We start from the raw sequence: 7469 nt of genomic DNA, 5'->3' as shown, positions 1-7469 counted from the left end.
GCACAAGCAGAAAATAGGGGAAAAGACCAAACTTGTAGAATTGTGGCTATTTCAATGAGTCAGCATTCCATCACAGGACAACAGTGCAGCCATATGGCTTCACCTGAATGAGCCTAACCAACGATCCAGACGACCTCCTGACGAGAGGGAGCCTGTGTGTGTTTGTGTCTGTGGCCGCTCCGTGCCACACCCCCTTCTCCTCGGTGCGGTGGTATGATCCAGGGATGCTGTTATAGCGGCACCGAGCCTCACCAGCAACAGCATCACCCGTCAGCCTCCTCGGGTTCAACTGCGGCTAAACGCACCGCGCCGGGCTCCCTGTCACACGGCACGGCGGAGCAGCAGCAGCAGCAAGGAGATCCCTTCCCTCTCTCCGCGCAAAATCGTTTCTCCCTCCTCCTCCTCCTCTTCTATCGGCATTTGAGAGCGAGCAGCATCAGCATCAGCACCGACGCCTTGAAACCAGACCAGCAAGCACACTGAAAGGTGTCTTGTCCACATTTTTAACAGGAGCACCGCGTCTCTAGGCACATTTCTACCACGGGGATTGCACGTCTTCGGCATTTGCAGGCTTCTTAGAGCATGGAATCGGACTAAAGGAATGGCTTTACGTCGGAAAGGTAAGCGGGCACGTTCGGTTCCGGCCTTTACTGGGCTCAGTGGGTGAGATCGGCTACAATGCTGCTTGGCTAAACGGGGCTCTGGTGGCTGAGACAACGTGAGTTCACAGGAAATGTTTATTATCAGCTGTTCTGGTGTGCTGTGCGGGGCTATGGGACGTGTGCGCGCTCGCGTGTGTGTGTGTGTGCCTTCATGTGTGTAACAGAGAGAAGGAAGGAGGCAGACATAGAGGCAGAGTGCGTGCGCGTGTGAGTGCTTGTGTATGTGTAGTGCGGTTATGAAAATCAGTGCACCTCCTTTGAAGTATAGTGGTGCAGACTTTATGCACAAACCTGTCTGTTTGTCACCAAGTCTGAACGATGACATTCCCGGCACAGAGCTGCAGCCCGCCTGCCTTAGCTGTGCATGTGTCGTGTTCGTTTTGGTTCACCAAACGTTTGCAGCCTTGAGCTGTTTTGCTCCAGTCCCGGCTCGTCCACTCCATCTCCATCAGCATTAAGGTAGCCTAATGATGCCAGCAGGGCCACCGGAGATCCAGAGGCTGTAGATCTCAATGACTCGCGCCTTCTGTCTTCATACATCCACGCAGACTTTACCGGGCCCGGGCCAGACACCACCTGCACCTCCACCGACAGCAGCAGCAGCAGCACCAGCACAGGTCCAACAGGCACGTCAGGACACATTTCATTAGTGTGACCCGCTTCACTGCCGGTTCTCACACCTCACACATGAACTTCTACCCCCCTGCATGATGCTGCAGCCGGTGAAGCTTTTCCATGACTAACAACATTGAACTGCATGCAATCTCTATTTCTCACGCTGGCTGTGTTTTTAAACGTGCTGTGCTAAATAATTAACATCAGCAAATGCATTTTGATAAATCATAATTATTGTGAAGGCAGTGAAAATTGCACTAGTATGGATGTGCTCCAATGGATTTAAATTAGACCTCCTCACTTCTCTCCTTCACAGTAGATTATAAATAATTGCTTGAAGTGAACCACTGGAGGCATATTTCAAATAGATTAATAATTAAGGAAGCAAAAAAATAAATAAGTAAATCCTAATATTAATAAATACAAGTTTTCTGAGTTATAATCTTAAGATGTTTTTCTATTAACAAGCAACTCTTAAAAAAAGCATCCCACACCCCTGGATAGCATGTTAATCTAGCTTGCCCTGGCAAGGGAATAAACATAGCTTCATAACTTTAATTTAAAATATGCAAATGCTTTGTAATCACAAACTTGAGTTTGTCAGGATGTCTCATGCATGGATCGTCTGATGCACCACTCCTCCAGCCAGTGTCTGAGAACTCTATTGATGTCGAAATTGTTTCATCCATCACATATGCATTCACTCTCCCACGTTATTTTAAAACTGGAAGACAAAAAAACAAACACAAGTCTGCTTAAATCTCCAGCCTACATGCTGAAATGCAGCATGATGTTATGTCAGGGTTGCACTGAGTGTCACTGCTCTACCTGGCGCTGCTGCTCGCTATGACGCGGGCACCGTACTTAATTCTCCTGCAGCTCGCACCTCATTGAAAGTGATAATAAAAACGAGGCAGTCTGTCTTTGCTCTTCATGATTAATAGGGAGAATCTGTGAATGGAGGTTAGATAATATACAAACACACACACACACACACACATGCACACACACTCCTTCTGTGCCTTTTCACACAAACACACACACACACACAGCCCCATGAAGAAGCAGATGATGTATGAGATCTAGGGAGGATGATGATTGTAATCCTACCTGCATTTCTCCCTCTGTACTTTTCTGCTCTGTTGTGTTGAAAGCATGTGTGTGTGTTATCGCCCGAGGCTGCACACACTATTGTCTAGTGAAGTGTGTGTATGAGCTTGGTGTTCACATGTGGCTGGTATTTTAGGCCCTGCAGGCCGCTGCCCTGGAGATGTGGAAAAACAGTGATTAAGTGCAAATTTTAAATGCCACACCTATTAACGGGCAACGCCTTTACAATTAGAAGACCGGCTCTTGAATTGAAATGTCACTCTAACAATTATATGTTCCACACATGCCACGGATAAGTCATTGGCATTTCTGTCAGTCAACAACCTGGAGTGTGTGAGTAATCAATCAGTGGGATATTCAGAGTGTTACATCTCGAGTTGTGCCAACTTATTCTAGTTTGCCTTCAGCGCTTGGTGGGCAGCAGGTACTGCTAAGCTAATTATCATTCCCAGCCATTACACGCATACTTCTTACTGACATGTTGTTAAGCCGGTGATACACATGTAGTTTTTGACGCCAAAAAGAGAGGCAGCTCGGCTTCTGTGGCTCGTAGTCGCATCATTATTTCAGTGCAACTTCCTGACAATTCAGGCCCCGAGTGCAGACTGCTAGGATACTGCCGTTTTTCTGTCAGCACATCCCATTGTCCAGAGTCAAGAAAACACTGACAAAAAAATCTTGGCTTGTGTCTAATAATTTGTGTTTTCTGAGATTTGAGTGATATTGCATGGCCTTTGGATAGCGCAGCGCTGAGCGAGACAGCGGGGGAGTTCTTTTTGTTATCCAGCCCTGCATTATTTATGAATTTTCATTCCAGGAATGCAGTAGCCCCTGGCACTGTAATGCTCCTCTCTCCCATGGAATCGCTCACACTTTCCCCCCCTGCCCAACAAGTCTGCTGCAAAAACAAAATTTCCTTAATAAAATTGAGGTCATGAATTAGTGAGGGGACAATGTGAAATGTATCAGAGGTTGTTTTTATTATGAAGGAGACCACTAAGTGGTGCAGTCAGGTTTTAAGCTCACAGGCGATGTGAGGCCCAGTGGGAGTTTTTATCCTCCTCACTCTCCCTGCATGTCCATCATATGGGAGGAGTGTAATTGCTGGAGGAGCATAAAATGTGTCAGGGTGTTTGCCACCCTGCTGATATTTTCAAAGTAAAAGAACCCACAAGTGTCGGTTTAATCAGGCAGCTCGACCACTAAACTTAGCCACTCAGACACACACAGTTGCACAGACACTTGGAGATGTAACCACTGTACAACTTCAAATATTTACCTTCTCGCTGCAATGCTGCTCCATCCTCAAGAGGAATTGTTTAACAAATCCTGCAGTGCTAATTAGGGTTTCCTCTTCCATTCGTCTGCGCTCGGCCTCTGCGGCGAGGAAATTAGCCGCACTGCCATCAAAAACAGAGAAAAACAAAAGCAGTGTAATATCACCAAATTACCCCATAAAAATCTTATATGGCAGAGCAGGCCCAGTGTTTACAGTCGCGTAGACAATTAATGCCCGGAGCAAAGCAAAGCACATGTTTTTACTTATGATACCTGATGAACGTAAAAAGCTTCTGATGGGTAATTTTCTCGACTAGTTGACTTTCCTTTTTTTTTTCTTTTTTACCAAAAGAAGTTTATCTTTTTTTTTTTTTTAATCAACTGGTGAAAGCTCAACAAAACGGCTTTATGCTTTATGACACAACCAATTTTTCCCAATGTAAGGTAAGCTTTGATTAACCTGTGTAAACCTATGTCTCTCATTTATCTGACTTAATTCTGTGCCAGCAGTTTGTCCTCCTATCTTTTGGGATAATAATATTGAGAGTATTCTCTGTTTTTCTCTTTATGATTAAGCGCTTTAATATAACAGTTTTTTTGAGCGTGAAAACCAACAGCAACACAGACAGCGACAGAAATAGTATCAAAACCAAAATCACCTCCAGTTACCAGTGCTGCTACCAAATACACACACACACACACACACACACACACACACACACACACACACACACACACACACACACACAAACATGCACACACAAACATACAGTTTATGCCGGAGGCGTTCTGCTTTAAAGTATTTGGCAAAGTCTCAGCTGGCAGCTCCAGCCCTCTATTCTTGCTTGTCTTCTTCCATTGTGCTGTGGGCAAGAGTCAAGAACTATATACAGTTGAATAAAGAGCAGTGTGTTATGTGAGTTTTGTATTGTAGAAATGCAGCCACAGCCTCTCTTCCCTCTTCACTTTACCTTCAACTCCATCCCCCCTTTTCCTCTCCTCCCTTCACCTCCCTCCCCCAACGCCACTTCTTTCAAATTCTAGTCAGAGGACTGAAGGATCAGAGACATGAGAGGCTTACTGGTCAAGCCCACTCTACTTCTCTTTAAAATATGAGATTAATTTGTCAAGAGGAGTGTGTGTGTCTCTCTGTCTGTGTCCTTGTGTGTGTGTGTGTGTGTTGAGAGGAGTGCTGATAGAACACACCTTGCTGGAGGGCTGCTGAGACAGAAGACTGAATGAGATTTTTATGGATGTACATTTCTGAGGCCTCAATTTGCACTCCCTACTTTCCGATTGTGCTCCTTTCAATTATTGCATGATTATTCGATAAAACAATTAATTACTTTCTGTTTTAATACATTAACTCTTTGGTCTGAAAAGTTAACAAATTGGTAAGAGAAAATCCATGACAAGAGTTGTACTAAAAGCAGAAGGTATTTGTTCAAGCCAGAGGTGTCCTGAAGCGAGTAATTGGCTTGTCATTTAAATGGAAATTAAAAATCAGACTAGATTAGTCTAAAGGCAAGAAAAACTCAGATAACTTTGACAACTGTTCACATTTAAAAAAAAAAAAAAAAGCAGATAATTAATGGCAAGAGGTTTTTTGAATGTGGCTAATGTAGCTAATGTATACTGAGCTAACAGCAGCAGCTTTAGATCCACCCGCAGGTTCACATCCACAGGTCAATGTTTGTAACAAATCATTTTGGGAGAGTTAGCTAAACACACCCTTTATGCAACTCTATTTCCATTTTCTACATCAAACAACACCAAACCGTACTACGCCATGCTATAAGTTACCAAATGTGATTGTTTGAAATGGGTAGTAGTTGCCTTTAACCACGGCTCCAGTTGAGATACGACAAATACCCCCATTTCAGACCTTCAGTCATTCATTCATTTTCCGAACTGCTCATCCTGTTCAGGGTCGCGGGTGGCTGGAGCCTATCCCAGCTGTCCTTTCAGGCCTTTAGTACCAAAATATGAATATCTTGTTTAAAGGACGAGCTTTTTCTGGTGTTGACTAACAAGGGTGACAACTTATTATTATGTAGTTAACCAAGCATGCACTTCATTCAAATACCTTTAAGTATGAGTTTATCAAACAGCTTCCAGGCTTAGCAGCATGTTCTATGAAGTTAAATTAAAACTTACAAAAATAAATAAAGTTTTTTAGAGTAAATAAAGTTTTTCAAAATTTCAATGTAACTGCAGTAGCTGTAATAACTACACTACTGATTGTCTGTTTCCCAAGTCATGGCTCTGCTTGTAACCAATCAGATGATACTGTTGGTGGGACAGTGCTTGGGACTGAGTAGTGACTGCAGACAGCTGAGCGGCTGAATCAGAGCTGCGACAGCGCAATTTTTAAATTTGTTTTGTTCAAATTGGCCGTCAAATTAAAAAAAAGGCTGATGCCGATATGACTCAAAATGCTAAATATCGGCCCCGATAATCGGCCTGGGCAATAATTGGTCTAATCCCTATCCAGATTTTAAAAAAATTAAGCCTTTGTAGGAGTGCCAAAAGTTGCAGTTCATCGAGATTCCACATGAGGCTGGCTACATAAAGACCAGAAACCAGCTAAAAAATACAGACTGTTATGGCAATAAAAAACGTATTTACAGCCTGGTCTGAAACAGCTTGGGTTTGAAACGCTGATTATACTGTCAGCACAAACTGTACATGGGTGAATTTTTCCTATCTCAGTCAGGGGTACAGCTCAGCTCACGTGACTGTTAGTAAGGAGGCTCAAAGCCTCTAGAGTCAGCAATTTCATTATGGCCTCTTCCTACCATTGGCTTCATTCATTTGCATCAAGAACGTTGCAGAGACTACTCCCATATTTTATACAGATTATAAGATAACCATCTTTTTGATGGATTAAAAAAAGAAATGTTGATGTCATGCTAAAAATGAGCTTAAAGTAATTTCCTGTCACAAGTCTTTATGTTAGGGGGTGGTAGTGTTCTTTTTGCTGCCTGCTGTTTGCACAGACGAAGAAAAAGCGACTGGACTTTTAGACAGTTTTAAGCGCACCAGTTAGCCTTTACTGCAGTCTGTTGCTTCTACTGTGGTGTAGCTGCTGGAGGAGATGACAGATGTAAGTGGGGTACTCTGCCTAAAACCCTGAAAAATTTCCTCTCCAGTTTGGAAGTTATTTGAATTTCCTTAAGGAGACAGGTGCTTGTCGACACTTCTGTCGGCAGGAAATGTGAATCAACTCTGACTACAAAAGCAAAAAAATGAAAAAGAGACAGAAAAAAATCTAAAGACGTGATTGGTAGAAATTAAGCCAAAGTTATCAGAGTGGTTGGTTGTTGTTTGTCCCTATATGAGCCTAAATCTGGTGTCACATTGTCAGTTTAACTCTTTCTAACTTTCTGGTATTGGTGTTTTTTTTTTTTACACTATTATGGTTACAGATATTCTCTTTCCTATAAACATGTTCAAAATACTTAAGTAGGAAAAAATAAGTAAATAAGTTCCATCCAACTGAAATATTGCAATGATATTGCTAATGTAATTGTGTTTTGTCTACATTTTGAGATGAAATTCTGATATCATGGGAGCCCTGTATAAAACACAAACGCTGGGCTGGATCACAAAGTTGAAACATATTATTGCCGTTAATATTTATTATGTGAAAATTAAACAACTTTAGCTTCAAATTACTAATTCATAAGCATAAAAACTGTCACAGCTCTAATTAAAAGTACTGCAAGGTGCTTCTTTAATTGTGTCAAGCCACAGTGATAACACACACACTAAGACACACACACTCAGACACTGTCACAGCAA

The 7469-nt window shown here is 42.6% G+C and overlaps 1 protein-coding gene across 1 annotated transcript in view; it reads left to right on the top strand.

Moving 5' to 3' along the window:
* The first annotated feature begins 237 nt into the window (after positions 1–237).
* The window catches only part of tenm1 (teneurin transmembrane protein 1), a 206940-nt gene continuing 199708 nt past the window's right edge, over positions 238–7469 (top strand). The window contains exon 1 of the mRNA XM_074674832.1: positions 238–620. The gene's annotated coding sequence lies outside the window, so the exon portion shown is untranslated. The remainder of the gene's footprint in view (positions 621–7469) is intronic.

The sequence above is a fragment of the Halichoeres trimaculatus genome, unplaced genomic scaffold (assembly GCF_033239565.1).
Source record: "Halichoeres trimaculatus isolate MK-OKI-2021-1 unplaced genomic scaffold, fHalTri1.1 fHalTri1_scaffold_7, whole genome shotgun sequence".
Taxonomy (NCBI): Eukaryota; Metazoa; Chordata; class Actinopteri; order Labriformes; family Labridae; genus Halichoeres; species Halichoeres trimaculatus.
The sequence above is the reverse complement of the archived record's forward strand: the minus strand, read 5'-3'. Positions and strand labels throughout refer to the sequence as shown.